Consider the following 15,512-nt stretch of genomic DNA (forward strand, 5'->3'; position numbering starts at 1 on the left):
TTAATCACAGCTGACCTCACTGCCACCCTTCATCCATGCCTGGCTGCTGATGACATCCCACACCTAAGCTTTGCTCTCCAGCCACCAGCATAACTCTCACTTTTCACTTCCCACTAACTCTGAGCACATATTGCTTTCATTCCTTTCAAAATGAGTTTCCACATCCCCATTGCCTGGTGAATCGTGTGAATATCTTCCTGAAGTTTCTCAGATACCCAAGCACATCTCTGCTTGTTCTCGGCATCAACTTCGAGCAGGTAATGAAGAACCGCCTGAAGTGCTGCTCAAGGCCGTCATTCCACAGTCCTGACAGAGCCAGGCTGACAGGCACTCCCCAGATCGCTCCAGCACCGGGACAGCACGGAGCACCTTTCTGAGGAGAATCTCAAACACCACGGCGGGGCTGTGATGCTGCAGAGGGCTGGTCCCCCCGAGCATTCCCTGCAGCAGCAGCCGTGCTGAGCGCGGATGTCGCTGCCCGGCACGCCGCCACAGCCGCACAATGAGGCAGTGTCAGAGCCGGCTCGGCCAGCCTGGCCCTGGGCTCAGGCTTTCGGTGGCCTTGGGGAGGGGAAAACAACGAGCTTCAGACATTCCTGAAATATTCGGGCTGAGAGGCGGCGGAGGAAGGCGACAGCATCCTGCCCAGACGGGAGCAGGAACTGCGTTTGCTTCCCATCTGCAAGAGATGCGTTCACATCGTTTGTTCCCGGACTGACCTCTCTGGAAATGCCTCTTGCTGGTGACTCACTGAGGTGGGAAGCCAAACCAGGCTCCCTGGCTGAGTCAATCAGGTGGCAGCACCCAAGCAAGTTAATCACTTGAGATTACTGGAATTTTCTGCTCTGGAGAGACAAGAAGTGATAAGGGAAGTCTTAGGGGCTGACTGGAGTAGTCACTGAGCTGTCTCACTCTATCAGTCAGGAGGGTGCTTGGCATGCTCCGAGCAAAGTGACAGACAGCCAGAAAATAGAGATTATTTTGTCCTGAAAGAAGAGACAGCTCCAAGGGAAAATACAGCTCCAAGGGAGGACAAAGAAATGGTGATCACTGATTTAGGTACTACTGGTTTTGATCTCCCTGTCTCTCTCTCTCTCCCCCTTTCAACAGATGTGGAGAATAAAGCTTTCATTCATGGAAGATACCTATTTTTTAGGTTAGAAAAGACATCAAAATTATCTTTATTCTTCACTTCACTTGTGAGCCCTGTCTTTTTGTGTTAAGGCTAAGTAGAAGAAGGAACAAAGGGATTTTGTTTAAGTGGGGAATAAGTAATGTCTGATTGAGTATGGCTGATAGAAATAGTTTATAACTAGAATTTCACTAAGCCTATAAAATGAAAATATTTACATTATATACCTAAAACAAACTATTTGAGGACCATCCATGAGACAAATGGGGTAAAAACTAAAATCACCCTTCAGCATTCCTGCCAGAAGGTGTGCAGGATGGACTGAATTTCAGTTGTCTGCCTGTGAATTGGAGGAATAGTTGCCTCTTCCTATTGCAAAAATGCCTGAATATCTCACTGAAGTCATTACAAAATTGAAATCTGGATGTCATCAAATCACAGAATGGTTTGGGTTGGAAGAGACCAGTTCCAGCCCCCTGCCATGGGCAGGGACACCTTCCACTATCCCAGCTTGCTCAGAGCCCCATCCAGCCTGGCCTGAAACACTTCCAGGGATGGAGCATCCATGACTTCTCCAGGAAACCTGTGCCAGGGCCTCACCACCCTCACAGTGAAGAATTTCTTCTGCTTTTTCAGATTGCACTTATTCAACAACGTCCCTGTTAAAGCTGGTCAAACATTCTAACTTCCACCCCTGACATAGAGTTGCTTTTAACATTTTGAAACACAGCAATGTATTCAGAATGAAGAGATGGATATTTAGGATTTTCATGAAAGCAAATATTCCAAGAACAGCAGCTAAGCAAAATAATATGAAAATCACAATGTAAACATCAAGCTATTTTATGGGAATGCACATGTGTTCATCCATGGATTAGCCTGAAAAAGGTGGTGGACACTAAGAGAGGAGGTGAAGGCTAGGACAGGAGTTCTGCCAGGCTGCAGGGTCCCTGTGTCTCATTCAGCTGTACCTTCTGCATCCATTTAATGTGTCCTGCTGCCACTGCAGCTCCTGCACAGGGACAAGAACAGCGTGGATGCAACACACGTTGTGAGCGATGAAAGGTCAAACATGCAGCAGGAAAAGGAAGGCACAGAAAGCAGGTGAGCACAACGTAAGGGCAGATAAGCAAACATGCATCTCAGATGAGATTAATGGAAACATGCATCTCAGATCAGATTAATGCAAACATGCATCCCAGATGAGATTAATGCCACCCCAAGCCTGACCTTGCTGAGGATGGGAGCCACACCTCCTCTGGCAGCTGAGTTTCACAGCAATACCTGCGGCAGTCAGCTCTGCTCAGCTAAATGCCTCCTGCTGAACTTTACAAGCCCTATCAGCTCATTAATGCCCAATTTGCTAATGCACAGGCATGAGGGATCCTGCATGAGCAGTCCTGTCATGTTTTGACTTCGTGCCAAAAGCTCCTGAGAACTCCTTTAAAGAGACAGTGGTAAGAGTGCACCAAGCAGGTTTCACCAAGGCCTCCAAGAGCAGAAGGTCTGCTTCAGTTTCAGAGAACAGCTGTGTCCCTCTTCTAAAAAAGCAGCTTTGGTTCCTAAAAGAATAGTTTTCTCTTACAAAAGTTCTTTAAAGAAGTTTCAAATGTAAGTGATCAAAGTCAGTGCTATGGGTATTTTTTCTAATCCTGGGTTCTGGAAAGAACTATTTCAGCATTATCAAATAATTTAGTCTCCACTTCCCCTTACTCAGATTAATTCTTGTGTACTTTCATACAGCACTGCTATATTTGTACACAAACCCCTGAAAATTAAAAAAAACAACAAAAAAAAAAACAAAAACAAAAACAAAAACAAAACAAAAACAAAAAAAAAAAACAAAACAAAAAAAACCCCAGGAATTTACAATATGAGGCCTTTAATTTATACACAAATCACGTGCAGGGGACATTAAAAGATGTTTCAGTTTTCAGGAATCTGAGGAATGATATTTTGCCTTTTAAGATAGAACAAGTCAGAAGTAATCGTTATCTTCTGGCAAGTGTTTTGCAAACACAAAAGTCCCTTTAGTGTTTGGGAAACAGGAGTTTAGACTGGATGATTTTTAAAAATCCTGCCTTCTTTTAAAGCATATATCTATATTTTTACATATACAGAAGTAAATACTTAAGCTGCATTCACTAATAATTCAATAGCATACTTAACATATAAGCCTATTTAAAATAAAGTGAATTTTTTATATTGAGTATTAAAATATAAGTTTAATATATATATTTAAAAATTAAATTCGAGGTGAAAATAACGAACATTTGCTACTAAAGTTTTAAAGAACATAAAATCAGCCCAGCTGATGGAATTACCATCTGAACATCTGGAAGAAGAATTGCTGAAGTGAACCAGCTTTTGATAAAAGGGATTTTTCTACATGTGCAGAAAGGATATTGGAGCTGAACAAGCTAAACAATCTGAAAGAGGAATAGCAACAAATTTAAAGCTGAGAAACTAACTGGAGACTACCCACAAAAAGCTTGTGTTTCTGGCTGAATGGTGAATAAAAGCAGGGACTGGAAGTGCCACCTCTCCTCAGGATTAGGTTTCGAGGGGTACTGACCAGCAGCAAGCACTTTGATTCACCACCTGGAAATGATCTGTCTAAACCAGCTATGTTTTATGAAAAAGATACAGTGATGAGCTTTGCATGGGTTCTTCTGTGGACAGCAGGCCTGTAATGGTCTGCCAGGTTAGTCAGATTAATTAATAAATAAACATTGATACAAGGGCATGTCCCTGCAGGGGACAAACTGAACTCCCCCTCTCCTGCAAACACAGCAGATCATGGGGATGTTCCAGTAACACGGAACAAACTATGTTGCATTTCTTATGATAAAGTATGATGGAAAAAGGACTTAAAAAGCACAGGTCTTTCCTGTCCCCCATTGTCACTCAGCCCACAGAATCCCCATGGGCTGCAGCAATCAGTGTGGGCCTCCACAGTGAGCTACCAAAGCTGCATGAAGTGTGTGGGGGCATTTTTAAATTCAACATGTCATATTTAGCACATAGGAAGACATTAAGGCAAGCTGCCCTCCTGCTTCCCATGAAAATGATGCAGCTGATTGCTCCTGCATTAACAAGCTGGGATACACACATCAAAGGAGAGCTGGGAGACTGGCACGGGCCCCAGGTGACTTCAACCAACACGGGTTTCAGGCAGTTTCAAAACATTTGTCTCATCCAACCCAAAAGCAGCCAAAAAGGGGTGGCAGAAGTGAGATCTTGCTCTGCTCAGAGCTCACATCCCCTTCTCTGCCCCAGGTCTCAAGACTGATCAGCCTGGAATTTGCTTTCCTTGGGAAGGCAGCTGGCACAAGTGCTGTGCAGGGCTGCCAGCAGCTTTTGGAGTGTCACAGGGGAAGCAATCTCTGTAAATAATGATCTGAACTTCCAGCATCAATACAGTGCTATTGTGAAATGGCTGAATGAGACTCCATGGGCCATTGCTGTGGGGAGGATGAGAATGAGAGGAAGGAGCTTGGAAGGAAGCCAGCAGGGGGGACAAGCACAACACCCTTCCAGGCTGGGAGGGACTGTGCTCACGTGCACCTCAGATGGACACACACCCTTTCCAGGGACTCCAGGACTGTGGGAAAAGCTGGTTTATATGTCCTCATGTCCCTCACAAAGCCTGGGCCAGGGGCAGCAGCTCCTCCAGCAGGGCAGGATAAGGAGGGCGTTGAGCACACAAAGATAATGTATCTTTGACCAGAAACAAATCACAGCAAGAACAGATGCCAAGAGACAAAATGGCAACCTCCAGTCATATTAGGCTTGTCTTTCTCCTCCATCCGTTGTTGTAACCTGCTGTAGGTATTTGTCTTAGATTTGAAACCTACACAAGCAGCTTCTGAAGGCAAGGTCCTACAGCTGCAGGACAGCAGAGGGCCTCTGTCTTGGTGAGGTAAATACTGTGCTGGTGCAGGAGGAACAAGAACATCTCTGTGACAGCTGAAATTTCCATCTGCACTCTGTTTGGTGAGGGCTGGTATCATTTATTTTTTGGTGCCCTGCAGCAGATCTGCCTCTCTGCTTCAATGCTCCCACATCACAAAAAAAAAGCCCCTCCAGCTTTCTAGACCAGCTCTGTAGCTGGCAGGAGGGGGAAATGTCAAGCTAGCACAGAATGATATTTAAAGAGAAGCATTACCCAGCAGAGCAGGCAGATCTGCAGGGGATGTTTCTGAACTGGAGCTAGGACAAACTCTGGAATAACATTTCCCTGTGTGTGCACCAGTGCCCTCGCTGGGGATTCACCTGTCTCTGTGGCCATCTCTGCCTGTCAGTTAAATGAGAGGCTTCCCTGGGTGACAGTGCCACTGCTGTGATTTCTCTGGCTCTGTGACCTGGGGAGCAGGTGCAGCACCAGGGAGGATCTCCCTCTGAGACATTTAGGTTCCTTGCACATTGCCAGCTTCTGCTACACACACCGTAGATGCTACACACATCTTCTGTTCCCACTTATTTCTGGTAATCAGGACCACCATCTGGTCTAACCTGAGCTCTGCCTGGTGGATATGTTCTGGAGGACTCTTTCAAGGGCAGCACTGCTCAGCCCAGTGACTGGCTGCAAACAAGGCACTGGAAGTCCTTGTTTACAGCCAGTCCAGTTCCAGTTCCAGTTCAGGAATCTCTTTTAGTAAAGGCTGGGATTTTTAAAAGAATCCCTTAATCTAAGATATATCTCACAGTAGCTGTCTGGATAGTAATAACTGATGAAGAAGAATGGAGAAGAGACACCTGAGATGGGATATTACCAATATGTCCAAATATTTTAAGGGCGTGTGTCAAGAAGAGGGCAACAGGCTCTTTTCAGTGGTGCCCAGTGGTAAGACAAAGGGCAATGGGTACAAACTGGAACACAAAGTTCCATTTGAACATGAGGAAAATTTTTTTACTCTGCAGGTGACAGAGCATTGGAAAAGGCTGCCCAGAGAGTGGAGGAATCTCTTTTTCTAGAGACATTCAAAACTCATCTGGATGTGATCCTGTGCAACCTGCTCCAAGTGAACCTGCTCGAGCAGGGGGCTTGGACTGGATGGTCTCCAGAGGTCTCTTCCAGCTCCATCTGTTCTGTGATCAAGGCCAGGAGCAAAACAGAGGTTAGCTCCATCCCCCTGAGAGAAATGTGCAGAATCAGGTATTTCTATATACGACCTTCTCCAAGAGATTTCAAGCCTCTCTCAGCCTGAGAGAGGCTTGAATTGATTGTTACATCAATTTGCACTTTGCACACCACAGGGAATGTGCTAAAATCACTTGAGGGAACAATTACAAGTACAAGCTCAGCAATGACCCAGGTACACTTGCAAGAAGGGTGCTATGACCACACAATTCTTTATAGTGGGACACTGAAGCCTCTGTGTTCTGTACTAACATGGGGGGACAGCAAATCTACAGCTGCCATTGGCACTGTGCTGCACTGCAGAATTACATCTTCTGTGCATCATTACTCGGGGATGCATATTCAGCTATACAGAAGACAGCTGGGTGAGCTATTGTGAGACAGGAAATCCTATAGATAGCACAAAGCTCATCTCCACATGCCATTTTCTCCAAAAACCTTCAAAAGTCAAGTCACAGTAAGAACTTAGACTCTCTGTCAATCTGATGAGTTTTAAATATAAACAGTGATTGATGTACCAGCAGTGCAGGGCCAATGTGTGCACAACTTCTTATTTTCTTCAGACGATCACAGATCAGTTCCATATGCTGGTTTTCTATCAGCAGCTGTGTCCCAGCAAGTGATTAAATTTTAATTAATCAAGCTGAAAAAAGGTGCGCTGCTTGCAAGTTCAGCTTCTCAGACTCAAGTTTGGTTCATTGTGCTTATTTTGCTTTTCAGGAAGAGCCACCAACAAAATCATCACTGTGAGGCTGCAGCAGCATTCCTTGTCAGGCAAGGAGAGCCAGCAGCAGGAAACAACTGACTTCTCCAGGCCTTGAAGTCCAGACACTCCACTGTTCTGTGATGCTCCTCGTTATTGTTTTATCCTAATGGTACACCAATTCATTAACAAAGGGGCAACAACTTTCCATCCCATACCTGAGCCACAGCACAAGCTGTGATGCTGATTTCCTTATGGCATTAACTCCCTGTACATTGCTCAGAAAGGCAGCCTCAGCTTGACAGTAATTACATCTGGCAATTATTAACTCTCCATCTGTGCAGCCTTCCCAGGTAGGAGAAGCCTTCCCTCAGCTTTGAGCACTTTATGATTGTTCTTACTGTAACAATGAATCGATTCTTCTCAAGGAAAGGCCTTTGAAGTGTGGAGTGCTTTAGGCTGTGTTTTCACAGGTGGGGAACAGACAATGTATGAAGTCCAAAGGTCACCCAGGATGCAAAGCTGAAGGACTAAACACAGAGATCCCAACACCAGGCTCGCTGTTTAAAATGCACAATGGCTGAACTCAGTATCCCTGTATATGTGATGGAAGGCAGAATACAAATAGCAGTGGAAAGAGCTCCCTTCTTTTTTCCTTTTCCTTCATGGGTTTACAACAGCATCCGCACCAACACCATCCTTGAGTGCAAAGTGTGCCCATGGAGCCTGCTCCAGCTCCATGTGAGGCTGAGGAACAGCTCTCAGCAGCCATTGTGAGACAAATGATGATGTAGACACTGATGTTAAAGCACTGAAGTTCATCCATCTCCCCAGCCACTGCCAAGAAGCAAAGCTACTGCAGTCAGAACAGTTCACTCATGCCCCATACCCAAAATCATGGGACTTTATGAGAAACTGAGCTTTGCATGGTTGGTGATTTCAGCCTTATCCTGCCAATGAAAATAGCAAATAGGTTCTTGATGTTAGCTTCAAGGTCCTGCTTTTCAAACAAAAATCTGAGTTTTCCTACCTTGTTTTGTCTCAGCTCAGCATTTTTCTTTCCTGCCTGCTCTCAGAAGCACCAGTGGAAAGGATTACCCTTTACCTGGAGAGTCTCAGAACCAAGAATTATAAATTACTCCTCTGCATAGCACCCATTGACTAACAACCTGCTACATAAGTGAGGATCCAAACTAGCATTATTATTTATTATTATTTCATATATTATCTGTTATATATGAATATATTTAGATGTATAATATATATATTTAATACATTATCTATTATTTCATATATTATTTCAGCATTAGTAACAGATTAAGAAGCATAGACCTCCCTTTCCCAAACTCTAGGTGAACCCCACATCACTGGGATTTGGTGAGCTCCAAATAGCAGTGACACCCATGCTATCTTAGCAGGGTTTCAGATTTGATGGCCTAATTCCTGTTCTCAGCATTACACTCATTTAAGTGATATAATTCTGCCACAGCACTGTCAAATCACCCCAAACAAAAAGCCAGATAATGAGATTTTGCAGATTAAGTCCAGGGTTCCCATTATAAGACTAAGCAGAAACCCATTGGAATCCTCCTTGTTCCAGAAGGCAGATGAGGTGAGACACTGAGTTACCACTGCTACACCACCCAGTGAGGCTGGGGGCAGGACAACACTCAACACTAAAGTGTCAGTCTTGTTGAGTTTGTGGCTGTTTTAATTTGGACTCATCGTTACACCAACACTTGCTGCATGTGGAATAACACAGGTATGTGCAAGTGGTTGGAGAGCAGATATATTTGTCAAGTGTGAGAGGGTCAGACCCTCACTTCTCCTCGAATTGTGGCCACAGGCACCACCTCACTCCATTAAACACTGAAAACACAAGCCAAGGGAGAGTACTAAACTAATCCTTTCCCACAGAAAGGCTTGAGGAATGTGTGGAGCAATCCCAGCTGGGTGACTCAAATCCCAACCCACCGTTAGTCAGAATTTTCCTCACAATTCCCATGTACATAGAAATGTCACCAATTTGGAAAATCCACCAACTTCAGCAGCCAGTGATCAGTTTCCCTTCTGTGGAGAGCCTCATTCCTCTTTGTGAACAGGAGTGTGCTACCTTCCTCAGTCTCCTTCTAGCCCCAGGAATCTTTCCTTTATTCCTACCACAGTGACACTTTCAACAGGCAAGACTAGAAGACTTGTTTTTCAGTTTGTGGGCTTTGGGAAAGTAAATTCATCACTAAAAATGCCCAGCAAGGATAAGAATGGCTGTAACAATGAGAACCAATAGGCAAAGTTAAAAATCTGGAAGTGGTATCCCAAGTTGACAGAAGGGGAGGCACATCTGCTCAGTAAAGTTTGCAGCTATTTTTGTGTGGCTTTGCTTAAGCTAAATGATGGCTGAATCCACATGTTTATCCTGGCTTTGCTCTGCAGCCAAGTTTGCTATTTCCATAGGAGAAGCTCTCCTCAGCTCACCAGTAATATTTGTCCTGGAATTTCAGCAAAAGGCCCTTGAACTCCCAAGTGCTGTCTCTGATGCAGAAAGAACTCAGCAATTCCTTAGTGTTTACCCATTCTTAAGAAAATGTTACAAATATTTTCCTAATGTCAATGATCCTGCGTGTTTCTTGGAGAAATATTTCAACTAAAATTGTTGTGTTAAAAATCAAAGTAGGTTTGAAGTTGAGGTGCAGATCACTGCTATTTAAGTTTTCATAGATCACTTATATTTACGTTTTCTATAATTTTACAAATATCTCAGTATAGTTAAAATGTTGTAAAGATTTGCTATTTTTTTTTGCCTGTGGCTCCACCTGTTTTTCTTATTTTGTCTCTTTTTAAACTTTCAGTGCAGAATTACTGTGCTGCCACGAGTCTCCACTTAACCACCAACTAATGCAGCAATTTAATTGTGGAGTTTAATTTTACCATGTACACTCCAAGAATAAATATTTATTTAAACGTGGGGATAACTCTAACAGAGCTAGTCCAGAATAAAAGCTACTTACGTTCAAATATCTGCCAGATTATGCTTCTAGGCAATGTTTACACCATCCTGAGAGTGCTGTGTGAAGAATCCCAAGCTGGATCTGGAGGTGGGTGGTGGGAGAGAAGCCAGTTGAGTTGGTCTGGTGGGCTTTGCTCCTGTAACTGGATTATTCCTGGGATTCACTGCTGTGCTGATGGTCCTGTACTGTGCCAGACACAAAGAGCCTGCCTTGAACCAGCCCTGGGCTTTCTCAAGACAGCACTGCAAGGCATTATCACATCATTAGTGGCATCAGGAAAGCAGGGATCTTCTCTGCAAGAAAATGCTCTATCATTTAAAAAATAAACAACATCCTCCCATTCACAGTAGGTAATTTTTAAGAGCTTGTTTATAAAAAATATTGGTTATACCATTTCCAGCTCTATGAAATAAACCATGTGAAATGTGAACCAATTTCATTGCTTTGACACAAACTTCTTGCCCAAATGCTGTTTTTGGGTCTGACTTGTTCTCTGAGCCATTACCTGTGGCACTGACCTTGAGTGCAGTATGTGAGCATTGCTCAATTTTTTTTTCTTCTTTATTATTAACAGCTGTACATGACTTTAACCTCTCAGTTCCTAAGAAGCTTTACATTTAGAAAGTCTGGATTATTAAGAGATGCATTACTGTGCCTAAAAGTGACAAAGTTCTGTTACAATAATCTCATCTGCAGCCTGTGTGAATTAAATATATATTATAAACATATATTGATTTATATGTCTAAATGCCCAAAAATCTGTGCAATGATAACTGCAGAGGAAGAACAAGAGAAAAAATACAGCCGGACTGCAGAGAGGATTTACACCCAGCCCATTTTTCTACCTTGAACTTCAGTTTCAACAGCTACCTTGCAATTATTCTTAGTATTGATCTTGGCCACGCTGAAGGCAAAGACTCTCCCTGAGTGCAGTGGGGTCAAGTTTGCACTCAGGTTTTGTTAGTATAAATCAATTACAATGTGAAAGTTCACCTGGGACATACTGAAACACTTGCAAATTCTGGTCTGCATTCTCAGTGAAACTCAACCTTCAGAAGAAACAAAAGCTCATCCTCCATTTGAATTTGAAGGGTTGGAAGCTGCTTCCCAGGTTTTTTAATGACAAGGAAATGTGCAATCATTCATTGTTGTACACAAGATTAAACTGGGCATTTCACAGAATTACAGATGACAGTGCCATAAAATTCTTCGCCCATCAGTGACCAAATGAAATTACCTATGAAAGCCTGATCGCTTGATGGGAAAAGACAATCTGGTCATCCCACACCCACATCTGTAACTTATTCTTAAAATTATAGAATCATTTAGGTTAGAAAAGACCTTCAAGATTGTTCAATCCAGCTGCAAACCTAACTCTGCCGAGGCCACCATGTGTGTAAGTGCCACATCCAGAGACCCCTGATGGATGCTTTAGGGACAGGTTAGTTCTGTCCTATGAAAAGCATCCTGCCATGAGACTGAAATGTCTGAACTCTGAACTTTTAAAGACTCACTCCCTGTGAGAATCACAGAATGGCTGGAGTTGGACAGGACCTTAAAGCTCATCCAGCTCCAACCCCCTGCCATGGGCAGGGACAGCTTCCACTATCCCAGACTGCTCAGAGCCCCATCCAGCCTGGCCTTGGACACTGCCAGGGATGGGACAGTCACAGCAGTTCTGTAATAGACTAAGTAGGAAAATAATCCTTTTGGAAATACCTTCCCCTCCAGCTACTGTCAGGAATCCCTTTCCCCATTTAAAAAGTTGCCAACCCTTATCATCAAATCTGGAACACCAGAGAGTGCCCATGATGAGAAAGTTTACCAGAATGAGTAAATACTTGGTTTGAATGCAGCAAAGATGGACAGAGAGAGAGAGAGAGAAGAGCAAACAATCCATCCCCTTTTGCTTTATCCCAAAGGAGCTGAGGGAGCAGCATTCCACACATTCATACAAGTATCTTGCTTGCAGTATGGAGTAAATTGTATTTTAGATTATTTATGTAAGTAGTTGTCCTGACTTTCTGCCACCCGCCCCCCTTCTCCACTTTGTTTTTGGTGAAAAACTTATGTTTCTTGCAGCTGCATCTGGAGTTGCATTCCATTTGATCTTTCTGTTATCTGCAGGCTCCCACATCATGGGAGTGTTTCCCATGGCTATTTACCAAAGCAACTGTAACAATCCTGTAATAATTACCTTTGATCTCTGACATACACAACACGTGTCTTTATACTGGAAACTTTACATTCCTTGCAGAACTTGGATACAAAATACAGAAAAATTGCCACAGGAGATTAATACATTGTTTTGGATTTTTTTCAAGACAATCTAGGAGCAGGCAGTAAATTACTGTAATAAACCACAAGCAAGGCAGCTCTGACAACTGTTGTGATTTAAAAAGTTCTAAAGCTGGGGGTTCGTGAAGGAGCACTGTCATAAAGACCTAAGTGATCATGAGTAACAGAGAGACAGAAGATAAGAAACAACTCTGTGCTGGCTCCTCCAGCTCCACAGGCAGCAATCCACAAATCAAACTGAAATCTGCAAATTGAACCAGAGCAGCCCAAAAGAGGAGAATTGTTGCAGCTCTTCCCACCACAATGTTCTTAGGAGTCAGCCTGTGTCCATTGCTGCCCCCAGCAGAAGGGGCATCCTGAAAGCCCGAGGGGCTGGAACACAAATTCCATGGAGAATGAAGTGTGGGCAGCCCAGAGCTGTTCAGAACAAACCTTTAGAAGCTGATTGTACCCTGCTGAAACAACACTGAGCTCACCTGGCTTTTTGTTTGATAAGGGCTTTATCATCTCTTCAATGATACTGAAAGCAGTATCTGATACTGGAACTGCATTTGCAGATTAAAAAAAAAAAAAGTGTTGTTAAAATTCCTAAAAGACCTGGCAAATCAAATGTATACAAAGCTCAATGGAAGAGGAGGAGCAGACACTGATCTTTCCCCTCTGGTGACCAGTGGCAAGACCCAAGGGAATGGAGCTGTGCATATATCTGTAGGGGACAGGATGAATATTTTTGGGGGAAAATGAGGAACTCTGTAGTGGAAAGGCAGGGAAAATTTTGGAGGCAAAACCTGACTCCAAGAGTAGAGAATTAACACTTCCAGGGAAAGATGAGGTGATGAGTAGTGGGCATGTAGGGAAAGATGTGGGGGCAGATATTGAGAAAAGCTCCATTAAATAAATAGTTTGAAGTAAAAATGAGAGAATCAGTGGTGGGAAAGTAGGAGATTTTTTTCTTTTTAGATTGTGGATAATCAGGGAAAATATTTGGGATAAAGAAATGAAATGCACGAGGAAAGCTTCATGTTCCCAAGGGAATGCTTTAGGGATGTGCAGTTTCTAAACTGCACAAGTAGAGTCAGGCTCCAAAAGAAATCTTCCAAAGCTGGAAGGGACACGGAAGAAAATTCCAAGAGTGGTGTGGGAAGTGCTTTCTGCCAGGTCTGGACACTGCTGAGGTTGGAATGACTTAAAAATATTCCTTGTCCTTCTCCTGTTCCCAGGCCAGGACTCAGCTGGTGTTCCCTGAGTGGCTGCAGCTCCCTGGATGTGGAGGGAGGAGGTCCCTGCTGGAGAGTGGGAGAAATGGCCCTGCTGGTTGCTGGGTCCTTGGTGGGCAGAGAACTCTGATCTTGGCAAGATGGTCAGTGAGTATTGAACCAGTCCTGCCTCCTTTTAAATTAGTTGTTTTAATAGTCATCAGCAGGGACCACTTTTAGCCAGCTTTAGTAGAAGTCTTAGATTTCCAAGCCTTGTGAGGCAGGAGATTGACTTGGCTTGGGAACTAAACACTTCTGAGTAATTTTCTGGTAACATCTCCATTTGACAGCTGATCCTTCTGCTGAAAGGATCCCTCTTTCTTCCCTTCAGACAATTCCAAGGCTCACTGTTCCCATCTGGGAACAGTCCCCAGTCTGGATCTTCTCATGGAGTTTCCCTGCTGGGATCCTGCTCAGGAATCCATGTGGTACAAATTCAGCAATTAATTCTTCTCACACCTGCCTAGTGCTAATTCCAAAGGATTTGGTGTCTGCTGTACCCAGCTGGAGTCTGATTCCAGCTCTGTTCTTCCTGCTTCTGCTGCTTTCCACTGCCCAGGAATTCCACCAACAGAGTGACAGTGTTTTCCACCTCCTCCAGGATTCCCTCTGTTGGGTTTGGGAAGAATATAAGAACCTGAGCCACCAGGGCTTTATATCAGGAGTTACATCCCTGGATTTGTTCAGTTCCAAATATTATCTCTTCCCAACAAGGCACTAGGCATCTAAGGAATACAGAAAGGGATGTGCTAACCACTGGTCACCCCTCTGGAATGTCAGAGCTTGGAAAGAAGGGCAGTTGGGGCTCTTCCTGGTGGCAGCCATGAGGTGTTTTTTACCTAAGAGTCCCTTGCCACATCTTCCCCTGAATCCACCAAAAATCCACCTGTTCATTCCCCAGCTGCTTCCTCACTCTTTCTTTATCCAACAGAATTTTAACAGGTGAATATTCCCCTCTGGAATAGCACCTTTCATTCTAAACCTAATAGCAAACAGGTAACTTCCTCTGACCTTCATTATTAGGATTTCACCAGGAGCTGGCGGATGGAAAATGATCCTCTCCTGGCCCCTGCTGGATTCCTGGAGCAGGGATTCTTTCCCTCCTTCCCCTGCCCCCTTTCAGGCTTTGTTCCACAGCTTTTGTTTCCAACCCTTGGATCCTCTCCTCTCTCCAGGATCTCCCAGCAGTTCCACACCCTCTTTTCTCCCACCCTGATCATTTCTCCAGGAATGGATCTGTGCATTTCAATTCCCTTTTCCTTCCTCCAACAATTCCCACCAGTCCAGACCTAAAGCTGACACAAGGAGTGCTCGGTGGGAGTGCCCAAAAATCCAAATCCAGACCTTGCCATCCCTAAACCAGCAACTCCAAACACAATCCTGGAAAATTTGCATTTATTCAAACCTAATATTTAGGACACATCAAATACTTCAAAATGCCCAAGAAACATCCTCTTGCCTTCAGCTCCCAGGGGTTTTTGCTTTGAACTCCCATGGATTTGGGAATCAAGGGATTTTCCTGCAAAAACCTGTGCAGTGCATGTTGGAATGCCCAATCCTGTGAATCCAAGGACTGTTAAAAGCTTAGTCCAACCTGGGCCACCACAAATTTGTGCCAAATATCCCCCAAACCCTTGGGATAACTGAATCCTCTGTACTGCATTTTTAGTGTGGAAAGCCAGGAATTACTTTATTATCCTACCTCCTTTTTAATGAGTTGTATCAATTAGTCATCAGCAGGGACCACTTTTAGCCAGCTTCAGTTAAGTTTCACAGATTTCTTGTTGTTTTGATCATGAAATAGCCAAAACCTTAAGTCTGGCAAATTAAACCTGAAATTTTTAAATGAACAGATCCTGAGGGAACTGGTGACTGGCCATGTTGGATCTTATGGCCCTTCAAGGAGATGTTAGATTTACCCACTGATTTCGGTGCCAAGGGAAACTCCAAGTTAAGAATAATCAAAATATGA

The sequence above is a fragment of the Ammospiza caudacuta genome, chromosome 5 (genome assembly GCF_027887145.1).
Source record: "Ammospiza caudacuta isolate bAmmCau1 chromosome 5, bAmmCau1.pri, whole genome shotgun sequence".
Classification (NCBI taxonomy): Eukaryota; Metazoa; Chordata; class Aves; order Passeriformes; family Passerellidae; genus Ammospiza; species Ammospiza caudacuta.